The sequence below is a fragment of the Dasypus novemcinctus genome, chromosome 7 (assembly GCF_030445035.2).
Source record: "Dasypus novemcinctus isolate mDasNov1 chromosome 7, mDasNov1.1.hap2, whole genome shotgun sequence".
NCBI lineage: Eukaryota > Metazoa > Chordata > Mammalia > Cingulata > Dasypodidae > Dasypus > Dasypus novemcinctus.
In genome coordinates this window covers 6,881,008-6,902,951 of record NC_080679.1, presented here as the reverse complement: position 1 = coordinate 6,902,951, position 21,944 = coordinate 6,881,008, and positions in this window count along the sequence as shown.

Sequence of the window (21,944 nt, the reverse complement as noted above, 5' to 3'; positions counted from 1 at the left end):
GCCCGTGACCCAGCCATGGTTAAAACCCGCTTCCCTGGGAGTGCGACTCCACCTCTGATTAGTCTGGACTCCCCTTTGCTGCTGGGACTGCCGCAAGCAGGAGAGGGCCAAATGGAAGACCCGAGCCTCAGGCTGAAGGTCTCCTGAAGTCTCCATCCAGAGAAGAGGAGGCGGAGCCTGCCCAGCGCACCTGGGCAAGTCCCAGCCCAGGTGAGTGAATAAGGCTCACGGAGGGGAGCAGCACAGACCGGACGATGGTGTTTGGGATGAGAACACTGGACACTATCAGAAGGCAGGACTAGACCAGGCCTTGCAGTGGGGCCATCAGAACGGCATTCACTGTAAACCGAAGTGCCTCAAAAGCTGCTATGGCAGAGCCCCGAAGGAGAGCTAGTCATCCCAGGAGGGGCAGAGGGAGGTCAGAAGGAGCTCTGGGCCAAAACGTGTCCTCACAGACAGAGCAGGCATTTGCCTTTTGGCCCTCGGGCCATGTAAATGCACAGCTGGCTGAGCTGGCCAAGCGAATTTGTAAGGAATGAATCAGAGGAAACCAGATCCTTGAAGAAGGCGATATCTCAATCTAGTCCACCGCTGGGAACTGTCCTCATGAGAGAACTCCTAGTGTTTAGCTAGGTAAACTGCACCGACTTCCACTTGCAGGAGCACAGTTTTCCTCTCCCACCATCTTTCCTGTTGATTTCAAATGCGGAATGGCAAACCCCTGGTTTCCTGGGCCTCGGAGCCCCACAGCCCGCAGCCCTTATCTTCAGGAACATTTCCTTCCTGACTCATTCTCTCCACCCCTGGAATAAAGCAGCCCCCTGCTGTCCACCTCCTCCTCACCATTGGAAAGCTCTTCTTCCCTCTGAGGCTCCTGACTGACACTGAACCTATTCTTCATCTCACTTTTGACCCCTCATACTCTAGTTTTTCCTTTGCTCATGGGTCACTGGCGCTCACCTGGATTTTCTCACCTGCCTTTGCAATCCCAATAATTGCCATTAGGATCCTGTAGTTGTAAATAACAGAAATAGACTGGCTAACGGAGGTGAAAACAAAGAAAGGAATATACAGCAAAAAATATGAAGTGGTTCACAAAATAGAGAGACATCAGTAAGCAACCTGTGTGAGGGGTCTCTGGGTAGCAAAAAGTAAAGGACAGTGTTCTTGGGGCTCAGCCCTCATGATGAATAATTTCCAACCAATTTCTGGCCTTGAATCACTCAGCTTGGTGTTCAAATGTCTAGAAGAATCTAATTTGGCTAGTTTGGAATATGTTCCCACATTTATGAAGTTGGATTGGAGTGGTGGTGGAAGTAGGAGACGCGGTACCCCCAATGGAAGATCAAGGTCCTATTACAAGGATAAGGGCAATGGATACGGGACAGGTAGGAACAACACGTGTCACCACACAGGAGAAGACAAAGTGCACACCAAGACCAAGAGCCCCTCTGAGTGTAACCACAATCCTGACTGATGAATGTCAGAAATTCAGATTGATAACAAAATTTCCCCCGAGTCAGCTTGTGCTAACACCTCAAGGCAGGAAAGAGCAAGGCCAATGGATTTTGTTTGTGGAAACCGACCATTTGGTAATCTTTCAGCCACACTCCGGCTATTGTCCCACAGGATATGAGATAAGAGTCTTATGAATCAGGAAGGGTGAGTCTAAAACAGTGTGTCATTCCAGCAAGGAATGAGATAGAGAAAGAATGGAATTTTCTAATGGAAAGCCTGGATCTCAGCATCTCTTTTCTACTGAAAAAGAAAACCGTGCTACATAAGGAGGGGCTGGGTCAACTGGGGCCCTCAAATTCCTGGAAATAACTGAATGAGAGAATTGGATGCGGACAAGGCCCGCCCAGGGCATGAGTCAAATGCTGCCCCTTAGCTGGGTGCGGCTGAGCAGTCCCCAGGGAGGACATTCATGTAATGACCCTCCAGCCAGGGTTCATTTAAAGAAAACCCAGGGACTTGGAAGTCAGGGGATGGACCCCACATTCTGGACAGCCATACCGTTTCCTCCTCGTGGACCCCCCATTTGTGGACTGACGTCTTAGTGTCAAGCAGAGAGCACTCACTGCATCGCCAACGCAAAGAGCTGTGAGAGTTCCAGCAAAAGTAACATGGGATGGAATACTAGCCCCATTGACAAAGAAAGAAACGAAGTGAATGTCAAGGCAAGAAAAGCCGATGCATAGATGCCGGGGGCTTCCCTGCCCCCTCAAGGTCCAGGTGTGTGCATTAGCTCAGTCTCTAACCAGGCAGCCCCCACACCTCCACTCGCTGTGTGCACAACACAGATGTGGGCTCTACATCTCTCTGAGCTTCATCAAATCAAAACAAAGCTCAAGCAAAGTAATTCTGAGCCCAACCTGGGGCATGGGGAGCAGGGGTGGGGCAGGAAGCATTCACAGAGCTGGAAGGCAAGGAGCCATGGGGACAACAGTGGCAGCACCTTCCAAAGTTGGTCTGTGCCATCCCCATCAGCCGCCCCATCACCATCGACCTTTTTCATCCCTCCTACTCTTTTCTACTCCTCCTCCCATCCCCTCGCCGCCCCCCCCCCGCCCCCCTCTTCCCCAAAAGCAATAAATTCCTCACTGGAATTTCAGAGAAACTTCTTGTCTTCCCTGGGGTTTCAGTGACAGGGTGGTGCAGGCTTCAGAAGTTCATTTTTTACAGTTATCAAGAGCATCTCCCAGACAGCGCTGGTTCTCCACCTAAAAGGATTCTACTGTCAGCTGCCAAGATAACACAAAAGCATCCACATCCTTAACAAATAACAGTGGCTGGAGATAGTGGAGAGATTCACATCAAATCAGCAGAATACGTTTCTGATAGATAAAGACATTAAATGCAAAAATAATTTATAGAAGTTGATACCTGATGAAGCTATCATGATAAAAGTACTGGAAGAAATATTAAAGGGCTTAATGATGTAAAAAATATGGACTCCTAAATAAACAGGCAAAGTTTAAAGATAATGCATATACCTGAAACAAATCTGTATCAAATATGTTTGGTTTCTAGTTTCAATATATAAATGGCCTCTAGAATTCAATAAAAAAAACAAAACAAAACAAAGCAAAACAGAGCCATCTCTAATAACCCAAGAAGTTTTAATTGAACAGAGTATTCTCTGAAGATGAAGTAAAAATGGCTAACAGAGTTTCAATTCACTTGTAAAAGAAAACCTGTCTCAACATAGAGATGTAATTTATTGTCCATACAATTGTCAAAAGTTTTTACTGACAATCCTCAATGCTGACAAATTGTGGTTACATGGGTAGAGTAAAGTAGTAGCAATTTTAATGAAATTTTGTATCTTGACAAACCTATAAAGCAATTTGACAATAATGATCAAAAACCTCAAAATGTTCACTTGGGTCAATACTTTTAGGACTCTATCCTCTGTACACACATTGAAATATGTATACCTAGTTTTATATCACAGTTTTATTTTTAAGTAATGAAAATCTGCAAACAATTAGAATGTTTAATAGCACTTAAATGGATAAATAAATATATATGGAATATAATGCAGACATTAAAATTATATTTTGGTGGTTTTAAATCGCACTTTTTCAACATTAATTTCAAAATGTGTTAAAGTATTCTACTTGCATTAAGATATTTTTTTAAATAACAAACATATATATTCATAATATATAGAGTAAATATTTTTGTAAAAGACTCTAAGGATGCAGGGTCAGTTGAATATTTGTTAGGAAAAAACACACTGTGTCAAAATCACTGCCAAGCTTGTAGATTTAAAAGGAAAAGGAAAAACAACTAAAAATTTAGGGGAAAAGAACCATTTTCATGAACATGAAGTAGGCAAAGAATTCTTAAACAGAACATAAACAATGCTTAACCATAAAGGACAAAGTAAGATTAATGTTAAAATGTTATCAAGGGAGTAGAAATGCAAGCCATGTAGTAGAAGGAGTTATTTGCAAAACAAATATCTAAAAAGATTCATATCCAGAACATATATATTTAAAACTATTACAAATCAAAAAGGAAAAAATGAACAGTTTAATAGAAAAATGGGCAAAAGATTTGAAATGGCATTTCACAAATGAAGTTATTTAACTGGACAGTAGATATATGAAAAAGAAGGCTAAACTAAAAACAATTGGGGTGGGGGTGTTGGTGAGAATGGAGTCTCATACACTGCTGATGAGATTGTAAATTGGTGCAACCGCTTGGGAAAACTGGCATTATCTACTAACGTTGAACATAGGTGCATCCTATCCCATGACCAAGCACCCCCCCCCCTTAGGTATATGCCCACCTAATAGAAACGGGCACACGTGTTCATCAAGACATGTAAGGAGTGCTCATAGCAGCAGTTTTGGAAATAGCCCTTTCTGGATATTACCAAAAGGGCCCTTGGTTATTTATCAACAGGTAAATTGTGCTATATTCTCACAAGCGAACACTATCCAACAACAAGAACGAACAAATTACAACTACCTACAATGGTGTGTCTGAATCTATAAACATGATGCCAGGAGGAAAAAACCCAGTTCTGCAAAAGAGCCTGCTGCCTTTACATAAAGTTTGAAAACAGGTTCGCCCAATCTATGGTGTCAACAGTCAGAAAGGGTGTCACTCCGGTGGTAGGGGGCTGGTGATTGGAAGGAAACAAAGAGGGCTTCTGAGGTGCTGTAGTACAGGAATGTTTCATTTATGAACATTCATCAAGCTCGACTAGAGGACTTGTGCATTTTTCTGCATGTATATTTCATTTACTTTTTTTAATAAAAAGAGAAAAACTGGAAGGGATGTAAATAGTTATGATCTCTGGGTTAGGGACAATTCTTGTTTTCTTCTTTTTGTTCTTGCTTTCTAAAGTGTGCACATGTTATTCTATCGTAACCAGTGGTATTTTGCTTGTTAGCTGGTTTTCACCAGAACTGGCCTAGGGCAGGGTGGCCTGGGGGCAGGGGGTGTGGTGGGAGGGGCTTTTCATAGAAGGTCTTCCTAGTAGGACAGCTCCTCAGACTCTAAAGTCAGAAACTAAACACAGGGCACACGACAGAAGCTGGTAAGACTGCCCCGCCGTCCAGGACACACCACTTCCTTCCCCAGGGAGGCAGCCAGTGGCTCTCTCCCACAACCATCTGCTCTTCCTGCCAAGGGGGACAAATCCAAAGGTACAGGGTGTCTGTAAAGGCCAGGAGGGCATCACTTTGTTTGGATCTGCTGTTCAGCGAGTAGATGTTCCAAAATTGTCTTTTATGAACCAGAAAGTATCAAGGAGAACTGGGAAGAGAATGGTTGGAAATCTATTCCAAATAGGTCCTATTTAACCATCAGTTGGCTGAGAGTCTCAAAGGAAAAGAGAATTTTCATACAATGCTAATATTGGAATATGCATGCAAGGGCTTCATCTTATTCTCCAGACACTCAGGCAAAAAGAAGCTTATAAATACAGCTGGGATCAACACACTTCTGGTCTCCAGTCTCAGACCAACCTACTCAAACTGGCTTCAACAGTGGAGGAATGCATCCTTCCACCGCACGGAGAACTGGAGGCTGCTGCATGTTCAGGCAGGCGTTGGTCTGGGGTCTCGGGCTCCTTGGCTATTTCTTTGCTCTCCGATCTCTCTACATTGGTGGCCCCCATGATTGCGAGATGGCCGCGGCCACCGAGTCTCCTTGCTTCCTTGTTCCCAGCCGTGACCATCCACAGGTCCTGAGCTGACTGGAGCAACTCCTGAACCACTCCCTGTGGCCAGGAGGTGGCACGCTCCGCTTGGCCGAGGTCTGGCATGCTGGACCTAACCCTAACTGGGTAATAAGCTAGTCCCAGCAAGGCCCATCCCTGAAATGGGTGGAGTCACTACCCTCAAAACTGCTTGGGACTGAATAACAAGGAGGGCTGGGGGTGTTGTGTGTGTGGGGGAGTAACCCACAGTCCTCTGCACCTCTTAAGTGTGCAAAGGAAAGGAGAATGGTTTGCTGACCTTAGACTTTTCCAGGGTATATTTGGATTATATCCCTTAAAAAGTAAAGGAAGACCACAATAGTATCATCGCCTTCTCCAAGAAACCTCTCAGACTCCCAGGAACTAATTGGACATCTGCAAGATGATGGTCTGGAACAGGAAGGTGAAAAAGGGTAGATTCCTTGAGGTGATGGGGAGCTCCCTTCTTCTCCTTGGGTCAATCCCAGCCCCTTGGTCTTCATGTACTGAGAAAATGCCTTGGTGGTTGTCCTGGCAGGCATGGGGTCTTAGCTGCACGGCTGGGGTACAGAGTGTCCTTTGAGAGCTTCTGGCTGGCAGGGGGTCAGGGGGAAACCTCTCACTGTCTCCCAAGACCTTGCTTAGCCCTTGACTTAAGTGACGGGTGTGTCCAGAACTGGAAGTTTTCCCTGGCCCCAGAAGGTGGCCAGACCAGGCCACCCTTGTACTAACTGTATGTCCCCAGAATCTTTGTCTTCCCTTCCCTTCCCTTATTCTATGAAAAGCAAATTTGAACCCTCATGGACTGAGGAGAGAAGGCAACTGTTTGCTTTGGGGAGGAGCATTGTATCCAGCCTGCCTCAGAGCGATTTCTACCCCAGGGATCTCTCCCTTGAAAAGCATTGACCTTTTCCAAGCCCTGGGAAAAATAGTCAAGAAAAGCCCAGGACCTCCTTTGAGGAGTCGACCTTTCCCCCTTTCGTGTGGTGGGCTCTCCCGTTGAGGACCCACATGTGTAAAAGCCTCCTAATCGCATAGCTAATGCAAACCAGAGCAGAAAGGATCCGTCCAAGAATTCTCCTTTTCAAAGCAGACCCAGATCACTCTCTTATCTTGTCTTGTATCAGCTGAATGATGGAAATGTTTAGAAAGGGCTTAGAGAAAAGGGAACACATGATCACTGCTCCTTCCCACCCCACTGTAGTGGGAAGTTTACTCTAAAGATTATTGAATCTTAACTTCCAATGAGTGAGGAAACCCAGACTCTATGAGCAGCTCTTGCCCTGATAGTGGGCCCCACATAGCTGGAATGCCTAGAGAGGGTCAGAATGAGGGGTTCTCCCCACAGCATTGCCACCTCAAAATGGTGAGACAAAAAGGGGCAAGTGAAACAGGTTCTTGTGTCAATAGAGAACAGGATCCCAGGATATATATATTCTTGCTAGAGTGTGGATTAGCTCAGCTTGAAGTTCAAAGAAGACCATATGCTGTCTGTGCCTGACAAGACTGGAGAGAGATAATCAATTGTCCACATCACATGTTGCAGACACGGAGGTGCAGAGCTCAGATCCTCTTCAAGCAGAGAAGAACGTGGTTAGCTGACAGCCTCCAGATGGAGGGTGACAGCTACGGGTCATCCTCAGCCTGGGAGTCAAGGTCTTGCTGTTCATGGGATGTTCCCAGCCAGCAATTGAGCAAGCCTGAGCTATGAGGGTCTGGCCATTTCTATCCAATGCTGAATTTCTCACATGAGCACCCTGTGCTCCAGAGCTCACTCCTGAATGGGCAGGGGCACAGTCAGATCTACATCACAGTCTGAGGCCCTCCAGGTCCCTCCCAATCTGACTTTGTCCCCTCTCCATTCATAGTTATTAGCTTCAAAAAGCCAATTGCTCTCCTAACTATGTCAGTAATTGCTTCCCAGTGGGTCCAACTGACATATCTCGTAGCCAATGAACAGTCTATTCCCCAGTTTTCTGGGTGCTTTATCATGGTCCCACCTTGCAGGAGAAAGGGTACCCCTCCCAAGGAGGGGTAGAGCTTTGGGGGTGGGGTAAAGAAGGGCTGAATCGGGAAAAGAATAGTGTGCTTGGAATCTGGAACTTCTAAGATATTAGTTCTCCCATATGAATCACCAGAGACCGTTGGCTAAGGGTTGGGGCACTGTTTCATTCAGTGGAAACATCACCCAGGGATGCTCACGTGATTCAGAACACATCTATAATCTTGCAGGTCCAGAGTGAGGTACAGGATCTGTAACAAGGCAGGCTGAGCACATATCTTGGGCTAGAAATGGATCCAAAATTTTTACAGCCCCGAATACTAGACAAAGCCAAAGACCACAGACAGGGTCCTTGTCAGACAAAATTTTCAAGGCTGAAGTTGCCTCTGATCCTGCTCCACACGTAATAAGAATGCATTCTCCAGGGCCCAGCTGCCTCCGTCATCTTCCTGTCTGTCTAGAGAGCCTGGCAGCTGTTACAAGTCCATCATCTAGGGCCGATGGCAAGCTGAACACTATTTTCTACCTTCCATTTTTATATAAGAGCTGAACATGTCTTTTGTTCCTGTAGTTTATCCTATAAAAATTCTAAGCCTTTCATTTGCTTCAGGATGCACCCTGGTAGCTTCTTTGTTTATCTACTGATCTAAAGCATAAAATACCTCTAAAAGAGGTTTGGAGAATTTAGTACTTGGAAAAAAATTTTACATGGAATTTTAAAATTGAAATTTAATACATAAGTGTATTCAAACTGGGTGTCCCTAACTTTAACCCTAACTCTAAATCTAACCTTAACACCAACCCTAACCCTAACCCTTGTTTCCTGAACTTGAGCAGGAAAGGGGACACACAGCTCTTTTCCTATGCTCTGGCATTTTTGCAAAGCATTAAGAGTCTGTCTCTAATCTGGCATGCTACCCTAAGAAAATATGTTCCAATATAAATAAAATAATGGTTTTGTTTTATTTTTACAGTGGGTGGGTTACAGAAAGCCAGAAGGAAATTCTGTTTTCTGGACTGCTTATTTTACTTGGAAAGGGAAAGTGCCTCTCTAATGGATGTCCTTGAATACAACCAAGCCAAGAAAGAGTATTGCCAAGTTTAAAAGGGTAAAATTCCAGAAAATAATATTTAGCAAATTATTTTCAGGAACAATGCCCATGACCACCATCATTTTTTGTAAAGATTTGGAAGTCTTGATCATTTTAACATTGTAGTAACACAGGAAATGCATTAAAATGAATGCATGTGGTAAAAGGAGAAAAATACACTTCACAGATAACAGTATTGAAGAATACACTATCAAGAGAGAAATAAATCAGATATAAATGCATATAGAAATAAACCAGAGAAGAACACACTGTCTATTTTTCAAAAGTTCAGTTAAATGACTTTTAAAAAGAAAAATATGTAAAACAAAACAAAACAAAGAGCATCTAAGTGTAGATCCCATTCACAATAATATCAAAAATATTTTATACATAGAAATGATTTAAAGAAAAATATTAAATATCACTAAAACCTCAAAGTTTTATAGGAAATGATAAAATACAACTAATTTGAGGGGAGAAAAGGATTTCTAGATACAAAGATGGATATAACCTAACCAGGATTTTTACAAATTTGGCAAAAATAATTGGCATAGAATACCCAAAGACAGTCCAAAAAGTAAGAGAAATGGGGGAGATGTTTGTAGTCCTACCAGATACTAAAATATATTATAGAGAAACATTAATTAAAACATGAAAGGATTGGCTTAAAAGCCAAGCAAGAAATAAAGGAATGCAGCATGTGAGCTGGAATTGAAGGCACTCCTACGGAGCAGCACTGCTGCAGGAAGATATTGACAGCCACGTATGGAATTTTACTCTTTCTAGTAGCCATGTTTAAGCGAAAAAAAAAGAAAGAAAAAAGAACAGGTAAATTCAATTTTAGCAATCTATTTTATTTAACCCAATATATCCCAAATAGTATCCTTTCATTGGGTTACCAATTTAACAATTGTTACAGGAAACTTTACATTTCCTTTTTGTATTAAACCTTTGAAATAGGGACAAACTGACTTTCAAGTGCTCGGTCGTCACACGTGACCACCGCTGCCTCATTGTACAGCGCAGATCATGTGTGGGGAAGTTTTATATATTATTAAACAAGCATCAGAAGAACCAAGGAGAAGGAAAATAGATGCTTAATACCATGGCGTCCTGATAATGTTTCATAAAATCCAGGAACACATCACCATGAATTTGAACCTCCTGTCCATTTTTAAAGAGTTTCTAGCCTATCCCGTCTAGAGAGTATTGCATCCGATGGCATAAGGTGCAAGAAGAAATCGTTCATTATTTTATGAGTAACAGAGAGTCAACATCTGGATTAAAGCAGGGGAGTGGTTTTAGAAATTTCTTTGCTTTCTGGAGAACAAGTCTACTTTTTAAGACATGGGAGAAAAAATAAAATTCGAGAAGGACATGATTAACTGTTTTCAGTATCTGAAGGGTTGTGGTGAGAAAGGGAATTAGATGTATTCTATACAGGTCACACTAGTGGATTGACAGATTTGAGCTTCGTATGGGGAAGATCTAACAGGAGAAGTTCTCCAGATGTTCCACGTCACCTAATGGGATGCCGCAGAATAAACTCAAATATCCTGTGACTATAAATTCAGGGAGAGACACTGGACTAGACGACCTCCATGTTCCTTCCAAACCAGGGATTCTACTTGCTTTTCCACAAACAGCTCATCAAACAGTAGAAGATGGGTCCATCTCCTGTTGAAATTTTTTTCCTTTACCCTAAACATGGTGAAGATATTTAACCACTTTGAATATCACATCTTTACCCTCACCTTTCTGGCTGATCTCCTCTGGAACCCCTCTGTAGCCTGGGCTTTTCCTTAAACTAATCTGGCATCCAAAACTGAACAAACTAGAGAAGCGGATTTGGCCCAGGGGTTAGGGCGTCCGCCTACCACATGGGAGGTCCGCGGTTCAAACCCCGGGCCTCCTTGACCCGTGTGGAGCTGGCCCACGCGCAGAGCTGATGCGCGGAAGGAGTGCCCTGCCATGCAGGGGTGTCCACCACATAGGGGAGCCCCACACGCAAGGAGTGCGCCGCGTAAGGAGACGCGCCCAGCACAAAAGAAAGTTCAGCCTGCCCAGGAATGGTGCCACACACACACAGAGATGATATAACAAGATGACGAAACAAAAAGAAACACACACAAATTCCCGTGCCGCTGACAACAAGGGAAGCGGACAAGGAAGATGCAGCAAAAAGACACAGAAAATAGACAACTGGGGCAGGAGAGAAATAAATAAATAAAATCTTAAAAAAAAAAAAAACAGAAAATACTGAACAAACTACTTCCTGAAAGAGCAAATACGTCCTTATGTTACTAATTGGGATTTTATGTACATTAAAACCTTAATTAACTGAAACCCGACTGATGAAACATTTTATTTCATGTTTTACACTCAACTTTTTTGAGGAAAGGAAACATTGTGACTAAGCAAGCAGATATCTTGGATTTTCTGGGGGAAAAAAACACAACAAATTCATCTCCTAAACGGTTATCTGGTGTCAAAAGAGATTCATTCCACTCTTCTACTTTTTCTGTGCAATAAGAATTGATTTTAGAATGATGAATTAGAGACTTTAAAAAATATTCAAATAACTAAATTAAAACTCAGTTAAGTTCACTAAACTAATCTTACTAAGGTAGTAAAGTAGACTACAGTTTTGTAAAAAGTTTCAACCACAAATACTGGAACAAGAGACAGGTATAGAAAAACAATAAAAACAAAAAATAAAAATAAAAAAAGCCAAAAAAAGATAGCTGTGCTACCTAATTTTAAAACACCTTGATTACGATCCCCTTCCCTAGACATTCTGGTTAATCGAGACTTCTATATTACAGATCTTTGTCCTTCACTATTCTATGTAAAGAGAATGGAAATATCATTTTCATCACTGTATCTTCAGTGCCTAAAATCAATCTGGCACATAGGTGTTGAATAAGGATTTTTCAAATGAACTAAAAAAAATTTTTTTTAAATAAAATAAAAGTGGAGACTAGGAAAGCCAGCAGTAGGTGCACGGCACCGCGACTTCAGGGACGTGGGTGCAGGCTGCTGACCGAGGGGCCTGCGGGGGAAGGGAAGAGGGCAGGGCGGCACACGAGGGCATGAGGGGCCTATTTTCCGAGGCAGATCCTGGGAAGGCAGCCAGGAGTCCCAGCCCAACGCCAAGAGGCAGGGAAACACTTTCCAGGGAGGCGCAGGCTGCCGACAGCATGGGGCAATCCCGTGGGGCGAGGCCAGTGAGCCAAAGGTCCCAGGCTCCAGTCCAGTTTGGAAGTCCTGAAGGGTGTCGGCCAGTGTTGGGAAATCGGTCCCCGCTGGCCAGGACCCCACCCGTGGAAGCCCCCCGAGGAGGCTGCAGCTGCGCCCCGGGGAGAAGCGCTTGTCAGTGCTCCCGAATCCCGAGAACCATCAAGCCTAAGTGGGAGACCCCCTTTCAAGAGGGAAAGTGGGGAGCCCCCCAGGCCAGAGACACCATGGAATGAGAGAACAAAGTGGAAGCCCAGGGTCTCAGACAGACCACCCCGGGAATGGAGGGTGGCACCAGCAAGGGAGACCCCCAGCCCCACCCAGCCGTGGAGGACCCCAGACCTGGGGGCAGTAAAGGAGAGTCCACGGGGCAAAGGCTCGCAGGCGCTTGGCCTCTGTGTCCCGGGCAGGCAGTGCCTCCACCTGAATTAACTTTTACCCTTGGCTGGGAAGGACAGAGGGTGGCACCTAAAACTCAGATAAACAATAACTTTTGGTAACATAAGTATGTCCCAAATATTGCATGGCATATGCTTGTTCTAAACACTATTCATTGTTTATCAGAAATTCAGATTTAACTAGCTGCCTTTCACTTTTCTTTGCTAAACCTGGCAAAGTACGAGGGACGGGGCCCAGTGGACCGAGCTTGGAAGGCCAAGGAGGGGCAGGATAACAGCGTTCTCCAGGGCTAGCCAAAGAAGACGGCTTTTTAAAGATAGAAACAAAGGGCGGACTGACAAAGAACCATTTAGCAAAATTGAATACTGGAGCATTTGAGAACTGAACTGAAAAACAAACGAGGAAAATAATAGACCACGGGGACCATTCTGACAACAGGAAGGAGTTGGTATGAAAATAAAATGTTCTTTCCAATTCTTCAGTAGGCACGTCGATAAAGAACGTGCTCGATTTGCACCAAAGAATCTACAATTACCAAACAAATTTGGGAACCCAGTCTGTCTTTTTAGTAATTTTTAAGAGCAAATTTTGTATAAGTAGGCATCATCTTTCACTTTTTAAAAGGAAGACCTTGAAAAGCAGACCCTGAAGAGCTAGACAAGGGCGAGGCTGGGCTTCCAGTGGCAACGCCCTCGCTGGTGGTGGAAACGCCCCGGCCGTGTGTTCCCACTTGCCGGCCCAGGGACATCATGCCTGGCTTTTATCCTAAGAGTAATCACTTAAAATGAAGAGGGACAAAGGGCGATAAGAGATGGTGCAATATTCCATTACTCTAACCATGGAATTATGAATATATCCAAACAACAGCTGGACAGGGACCTGGAAAAATAAAAATGTTTGATGTGAGTGCCTTTTTCTCTTTAAAACTTTCTCTTGGGTCTTTAGTATTTTGTAATAGCCAAGTATTATAATAAAGAAGTTCACTGGGCTTTCTAACTAAGGAGTGTCCTGCGGGAGTTCCACCTGGCTCATCCCATCCCGCAGCTGTGACCGGGGACCACATGAGCTTCTGCTGTGGCGGCAAAACTTCTGGATCTGCTGGTGCAACAATCCCCTAGGCTCTTTTTCTGCTGGTCACCTGCGTTTGCAGGGTCTGACTTTCCCAGCTGGCCAGGTTATTCAAGAGCTCTGAAAGGTTTCCTTTAGCCAGAGACACGGTATACCAGAAGGTATACTTCCATTGAATGAGCAGGTCATTTTTATGCTATAAATTTTTTAAATGGGGATTTGACTTTCGTTCATTCTTTCCACTGTTTTCTTTGGACAAAAAGCCAAAACCTAAACAAGTGCGTGTTAACAGTCTCTGCATGACTTGGGGTAATGAATCTTCTTCCTGCTGTTTCACCACTTGCAGCACCCAAGAGGGGCAGGAGGTTGTCTGCCCGGCATCCCCAGGGGTGTCTCGGCTCTGGTTCTGGAACAAATGTCACTGGTCGTTCCAATGACCTGGTGAAGACACTGCCTTAGGGCTTAAGGAAGTGCCACGACTGTGGAGAGGAAGTGCCATGACTGCGGAGACGGTTTCCTTTAAAAAAGAAGAACTGCTGTTTACATTAGAAAGTGCTGGGTTCTACTTAGCCTCACCAAGCCTCCCCCGCTGCAGATTTGGGAGCCAGACAGCGCACACTTCATCCAGAAGGACCTTCTCCGTGCTGGCCCTGAAACTGCACATTTCCCACAAGCCCCCAACCTGTCTGCAAGCAAGGGTGTCATCCAAGCCCGAGCTAAGGCCCATGACAAATGCACAGGAAGAGCCTGGGCTGCCCAGCCCCAGCGGGGAACGGCAGGAGAGCGGCACATATTACGCTTTGCATTCCTGAGAGTTTCCAGCTCAAACCTAAAATTGCCTCTTGGGGGAACCTCAGTGCAAATGCTCACCTCTCCCCCTATCAGGAGCCACTGAGCGCAAGTCCCTCTTGCTGGTAACCCCGCAGCCCCCCAAGGGCGAGGGTCGCAACTCCGGGCCTGTGCACCCGGTCCACTGACCTCCCTCCCTAGCTTTTCCTTGTGCCAGGCTTCAGGGCCAATGGTGGCCCTGGGCCAGCCCCATCTGTGCCACCTGTGTCTTTGGTTTGCATTTTCTTTATGCCGCCACAGCCAGTCCTCACTCTCCACCAGCATTCCCGCTCGGATGAGAGCTGCCCCAGCCCTCCTCTGCTCGACCTCCCAGCCTCGGCTCCAGCCCTCCTGCACCCTCCCAGGCCTCCTGGACTCCTGGGCAAGGACGCCAGCCACTGCACTCACTGCCCCAACTCCCCCACTTCCAGGCTTTAATGAGGCTCAGACCACAAGGGGCTGAAATCCCACTAGATCCGTGGCCCAGCCTGAAGGGGGGTTACGCGGTCAGGAGGATGCAGCCCGCTGATCAGATGGAGCCTATTTTGTAGCCGTGTTTATTCTTGGAAGAGACCGATGGAAATTTTGCAACAATTGCAGCTGGAGGAAGAGATTCCAGGAAACATGGGAAGCAAGACAGTTCTATCTGGGTGCTAGCATTATGGAGCAGGATAAGGCATTTATGGCTCTGGGCAGCACATGTCTACTATAAAATTAAGTCGAAACTGTCAGTTATTAGCAAGTCAGAGAAGCCTGAAGCAAATTCCATTCGAGTCCAACTGAGCCAGGTGTTCCGGCCAATGGTATTTGACCTCCCCTAGGGCAACCCCAAGGTGTCAAATATGATACCTCTTCTGCTTGCCTGTCACTTTACCACCGATGAAAAATAACTTGGAAAGCTTTGCCTTATCTGCATTGGAATATCAGAACTGAAATTACCCATAAAATTGTTCATTCCTCACATGCAAGGTACTACGACATATAAAGGGCCAGTAAGACTCCAGAGGTGTGCCTTTCCTTAGCACTCGAAAACCACGGAGGAGCTCCTCCTCCCAGGCTTAGTTTACTTTAGTTGCTAGGACTTGATTTCTAAAATTGTAATGGAATGGAAAAAAACAGGAAATGGAAAAGAATTACAGAACTGAGCTGGGCAGGCAAACCTCGGAGCAGGAAGAGGCCAGGCCGCAGCAACCAGAGAAGGCCGGCAGGACCAAGGTCTCGGGGAGCCGGCCACTTAGGTCAGGTCACCGCCCAGGGAGCGCGCCTGCTCGGGGTGCTGTGCGGTAGTTGTGCAAGACAGCGACGTTGGGGACACTGAGGGAAGAGCACATGAGATCTCCAGCTATCTCTGACCATTGGATGTTGTATTAGTCAGCCAAAGGGGTGCTAATGTAAATACCATAAATGGTTGGTTTTTATCAAGGATATTTATTTGGGGTCGGAGCTTACAGACACCAGGCCATAAAGCATAAGTTACTTCTCTCACCAAAGTCTAATTGGAGCGAGATGGCTGCCAACATCTGCGAGGGTTCAGGCTTCCTGGGTTCCTACGTTCCTGGGGCTTGCTTTTCTCTGGGTTCAAGGTTCCTTCCTTCCTCGGCTGGCTTCTCTTTCCTCTTCGTGCTGACTTCTCAGGGCTCCAGTTTAAGTCTTTAGCATTAAACTCCAACACAAAAACTCCAACATCGGAAACCCTCAGCTCTGTCCTTTGCCATGCCCTTTATCTGTGCCCTAACCATAACTCGATCATGCCCAGGTACAGACCAGATTACAAGCATAGCCCAATATTTCTTTTTGGAATTCACCAATAATATTAAACTGTTACAGATATGGATCGAAAATTATTTCTAAACACAAAGTTTAATTAAAAATCCAAAGCTGCCCAGGGAGCAGGTCTAGAGTCTCTGTGCCATTTCTGCCCACCTGTACATCATCTGAACCATCCTCGAGACCCTCTCTCTGCCTGTCAGGTAAAGGAGAGAGGGTCTGGGGGCTCAGACTGAGCCTCTCTTGAACCCTGGCCCTGCCAGCTCATCAGTGACCTCCTTAGTTGGCTGCACCCTCTCCTGCGGGGAGGGGTGTGCCCAGGGCCCTGTTTCTGTCCCGTGCCACCTCCTCTTCCCAGGCTAGGCTGCCGAGGAGGGCTCACTGGCAGGGAAAGAGTTAACGGTGCACAGACACCTGTTCTCACAATTTAGAGAGGAATAGAGAACTTGGCAATGCAGCCACCTGCATAAGAGGCAAACAGAGCCTATATGCCCAGTTTAAAGAAGACAATGATTTCAATTTTTATAATCATAAATATGGAAACATCAGTATTTCCTGGGGCTTCTGGTCTGGAAGGGTGATCCTGGATGGTGAAAAAGTGGCAGTGTGCTTTCAGACTTAGCACAGATCCCACACAGGGTCTGCTAGAGTGGCAGCTCAATGAAAACTAAATGGAAATGAATGAACAGATGAATAAATGACCAGTGCAGGTCCTCAAAGCTGCCTTTTAAGACACTTCCAAATATAGGCTGAGAAAGTTTTCACACAGTTCAAAACTCATTGGATTATTTTGTCCCATTTCCCTATTACCTGGGCCTTAATGATCCAACACTACTTTTAGGCAAATAACTTCCCATCAAGGGGAAGGTGAGCAGGTGATGACATCTTTTTAGAATTGCAGGAGAGCCTTCAAGAAGCAGTCCAGGGAAACGGACTTTGGCCCAGTGGTTAGGGCGTCCGTCTACCATATGGGAGGTCCGTGGTTCAAACCCCGGGCCTCCTTGACCCATGTGGAGCTGGCCATGTGCAGCGCTGATGCGCACAAGGAGTGCCGTGCCACGCAAGGGTGTCCCCCGCGTGGGGGAGCCCCACGCGCAAGGAGTGCGCCCGTGAGGAGAGCCGCCCAGCGTGAAAAGAAAGAGCAGCCTGCCCAGGAATGGCGCCGCCCACACTTCCCGTGCCGCTGAGGACAACAGAAGCGGACAAAGAAACAAGACGCAGCAAATAGACACCGAGAACAGACAACCAGGGGAGGGGGGGAAATTAAATAAATAAATAAATCTTTGAAAAAAAAAAAAAAAAAAAAAGAGATTGCTGCATTAAAAAAAAAAAAAAAAAGAAGCAGTCCATTCTAGCATTCAATTTTGCTGCTATGGATGACTCAATATTTAATTACATTAAAAAAAAATAGCTGTGTTTGGCAGGCATCTTCCAAAATGTAAATGCCCTATTCTCTCGTAAGGTACTTTATTGTTCAGTTCCTGGGGCTACGTCTCGCATCTAACCCATCCAGTAAATCCCCGAGAGGTCTTGGAGAGCCGTAGGGTTATTTCTGGAAGGTTTCTCTGGAGCAGGGGCTCTTAACCATTTCTGTTCCATGGACCCCTTTGCCAGTCAGGTGAAAACCATGGACCTCTCAGAACGTAGTGGCAGATAACTTTATGACACTCAAACTCGGAGGTCAGAGAAAATAAAGATAAATAAGTTGATTTTTTCAATTCAGACTCACAGATCCCTCGGTGGTCTGTGGACTCCCTGTTAAGATCTCCTGCTCTAGAACGAGGCTGGTCACATGTGACATCTGCTCCCCTTTTTTGAGGAAAACTCACCCTCTCCCAAACTTCTGAAAACTTAACAGCAGACAGTGGCTCGTCATCCTCTAAACCCCCATTGGCATTTGCTATCACTGGACATCAGAAACTTGGGTTAACGATTTACCTGGCCGAGCAAGGTGAAAACTTTAACTCCTACTATAACTTGTGTGGAGACAGACTCTCTCTTTTGTTTATTACTAAGCTACCTTTTGAACCCCCACTCACTAGTTTTTATGTATTTTTGCAGGGGGGTGGGGGGAGTAAATAAATGCCTATTTTAAGACTCAATTCCATCTGTTAAGTTTTAAAACTTTCTTTAGTCTTTGTTAGAAGGAGGGAAAAAAGAAAACCTCTCTCCCCGTCTGCCTCTGCTCAGATGTTTTCCACCGAAAAATATGAGAGGAAAGGTGTTGATGGGATGGACTTGTGCTCTGGAACTTGGGCGCGGACTTGTCCGGTGGCTGGAGGTGGCCCGGCCGCCGTTTGCCTGACTGGGTTTCCACCCCCGTCCCAGGAGAGGAGGTGCAGCCTGGTCTGGCTGGAGCCCCGTGGCTGCTCAGCTGGGGCTGGAGACCCCCAAAGACCCTGAGGCCCATTTTAGGACCACGGCTCTCGACCAGCATCCAGCTGCAGAAACGGACCCCACTGTCCGGGCAGTTTCTTGGGGAAATGGGGCCTAGGGAAAGACTGGAACAAGCTAGCCAAGTGAACTCAAGGGCTGGCGGGGCACGGGGCATTGGCTGACAAGCAGGGGTTCTCAGTGCAGGCCCTAGACCAGCCCCGTCCGTGCCACCTGCAAACTCATTAGAAAGGCCCGTTCTCAGGGTCCACCTGGAGCCCTTGAATCAGAAGCTCCAAGGGCGGGGCCTCATTCTAACAAACCCTGCAGGAGAGCCTGATGCTGGTCAAGTGTGAGAGCCAAGACAGTCAGCCATCTCCGGTAGCAGTTAAATGGGAAAATACGAAGTTGAGGGTGGTTGCTCTGTCACTTTGATTTTCTTTTTAAGGTTCAGGGCCTGTGTTTCATTTACTTCAGTAATGGTGCAGCAGTAGGAAGAGTTCTGACCCAGCACTTTCCTTGTGCTCTGTGGGTTGTCACAGGCGGGGAAGGGCATCAACCTTCCAAAAGGACTCTGGGAAGCTGGGAGAGTCTTAGAGTCTCACACCCCAGAGGGCTTGAGCCCCTCTCAGGAAGGAGGGCAGATAATCCCTCCTGGAGCCTGAGCTTCAGAGAAGTGGGCCAGGCCAAAACCTATGCATCCACTTCCAGAAAGCACACGGCCCATTCCTTCATAAATGACCAAGCATTTTTCATGGCAAAAGGGGTCTCCTTGAGCCGAGGGGAAGGGTCGGAAGGAAGCGAGTTTGCTCCTGAACTCTCTGTGCCATCCCATGCAGGGCAGTCAGCATTTCGGGCTGCCCTGGAGGCTGGCTTAGCCCGACACGAGCTGACCTGCAGCACCGCTCTGCTGAGCTGGTTCAGCCGGGCTCTGGCCCACGTTCGCATCTGGGAACCCTCCTTCGAGTGTGGGTGAGCCTATGCCCCCCCCCATGCCTACCACGTGTCCTCAAAATGTCCCTCACTTTGTGGGGGTCCGACATCCCCTGGGATGAAGAAGGGCTGCCACGTCACCCCTTTGTGCTGACTGTCCTGGCGGAGACTGACCGAGGCTGCCGCTGACCCTCTCCCTGGGAGATTGGACTCCTGGGCTATGCTCTTGGCAGGTTCTCCCCGTCTCGTGACTCCCATCCTGGAACACCAAGGGGATGAGAAGGTGGGATGAAAGCAGGCAGGGTCTCCCTAGAGACCCAAGCACATGGTAGGGGGCAGGAAGGCAGAGTCCTTGCCGCAGACCTCCCTGATGGAAGACCAGGCACCCTTCTCACATCTCTCCCCACCCCTCACCTGAAGCTTCAGGACTCTCTCTTCCTGCTGTTGTGGCTAGAATCAGGAAGTTACAAGTGAGTCCCTGGTGGAATATGTTCCAGGTGTTCCACCAAGAGCACTAGTCTGAAGCTCACAGCAACCCCACGAGGCTGGCATCACCTTCACCATCACCAGCATCATCCTCATAGTTGCAGTCAGCATTATCATCATCGTCATCATCATCATCATCGCTGTCATAATTATTATCATTATCATCATCATCATTGTCATCATCTTCCTCTTCTCATCATAGTCATCTTCATCATCATCGTTCTCATCGTTGTCATCTTCATTATCCTAGTCCTCCTCCTCCTCCTCATCATCTTCATCATTATCATTATCATCATCATTGTTGTCATCATTCTCATCATCTTCATTATCATCCTCACAGTTGTTGTCATCATTTTCATCATCCTCATTGTTATCATCATCCTTATCATCACCATCACCATTATCATTATCATTGTGATCATGGTCATCATCTAAAGGTCAGGAAACTGGGGTTCAAAGCTAAGAAACTCACCAAAGGTCACCCAGCTGAGGAATGACAGCTTGAAATTCACACCCAGATCTGCCAGACTCCAAGCCTTTCCACGGGACCTCCACCCACTCTGGGGAAAGCCTGCACTCCATAGCAGATGTCCCCAGAGGTAGCCAGGTCCTAATCCCTGGAACCCATGAGTGTTACCTTAGATGGCAAAAGATGCAGGTGTGATGAAGTTAAGGATTTTGAGCTGGGAAGATTATTCTGGCTCAGCCGGGTGGGCCTTAAATGTAATCACAAGGGTCTTTATAAGAGGGAGGAAGAGGGAAATGACCTCAGAAGAGGAGAAGGAGATGTGATGATGGATGCAGAGCTTGGACAGATGCCCTCTGAAGTTGGAGGAAAAGGCCACAAGCCAAGGGATGTGGGTGACTAGTAGAAGGTGGAGCTGACCCTCCCTCAGAGATTCCAGAAGGAAGGAGTCCACCAGCACCTTGCTTTTAGCTGGTAAGACTCATTTCAGACTTCTGACCTCCAGTCATGTAAGAGAATACATTCATGTTCTTTTAAGCCACTAACTGTGTGGTAATTTGTTATAGCAGCAACAGCAGACCAATACATGTCTGAGCCATCAATGCTAAGCATGAGGGGACCTTTGTTTTCCTTTCTGATCACCCCACATTTAACCACTCCTTCCCCTCTGAAGACCAGTGCTGTGGAGAACTGAACGGCGGGAAGAGGCAATCTCACAGATGGGAGATGGGGCAGGAGAGCACTTCTGCAGGAGGACAGACAGAGGGACAGCAAGCAGCCCAGCACCTAGGAGGTCCCTATGGAGACATGAGACTCCTGAGGGGTTGGGTTTGCCTTTGGCTCTGGAGCTCCAGGCGAGGGCTAGGTTGGGTCTAAAGGAAAATGAAGGATGGACCTGGCTGCTGGTGACTTAGGGGCTAGACCTGCGGTGTTTTGGGGTGCCTCTGCTTCCAGGTTATCAAAAATAACAGTGTCCTAAGGAACTACAGGGACCAGATGGAGGGAGCTTTACACCCATGCATCAACCAGAGGTGTCCTCTCATGTCTTCAATATATTGGCACTTTAGGTAAAATTTTGCACGCAAAAAAAAATTTTTTTCTGTTTAAGCTTTCAAAGTCAACTTTTATACCTTAATCTTCAAATATTTATGAGGATTTAGGAAATGGATGATCTTTCTAGAACAGTGTACATCTGGCTGGCCTCTAGCAATTCAAAACCTGACCAGGGAAAGGTTCAGGAAGATGGAGAAACTGTTGCTAGTATACATGAGGTATTTCTGCAAATGTAAACCGCCATACAAGTGCTTTCTTACAGATTTTAACTGACTCAACCACACTTCCTTTTTTAATTTTTTTAATTAATTAATTTTTTAAATGTTACATTCAAAAAATATAAGAGGTTCCCATATACCCCCCACCCCCCTCAGCCCACTCCTCCCACATCAACAACCTCTTTCATCATCGTGGCACATTCACTGCATTTGGTGGATACACCTTGGAGCACTGCTGCACCACATGGACAGTGGTTTACAGTGTAGTTTACACTCCCCCCCAAGAAGGTCAGCCACCACACCAGGGAGCCAAGAGTGCCTTCAA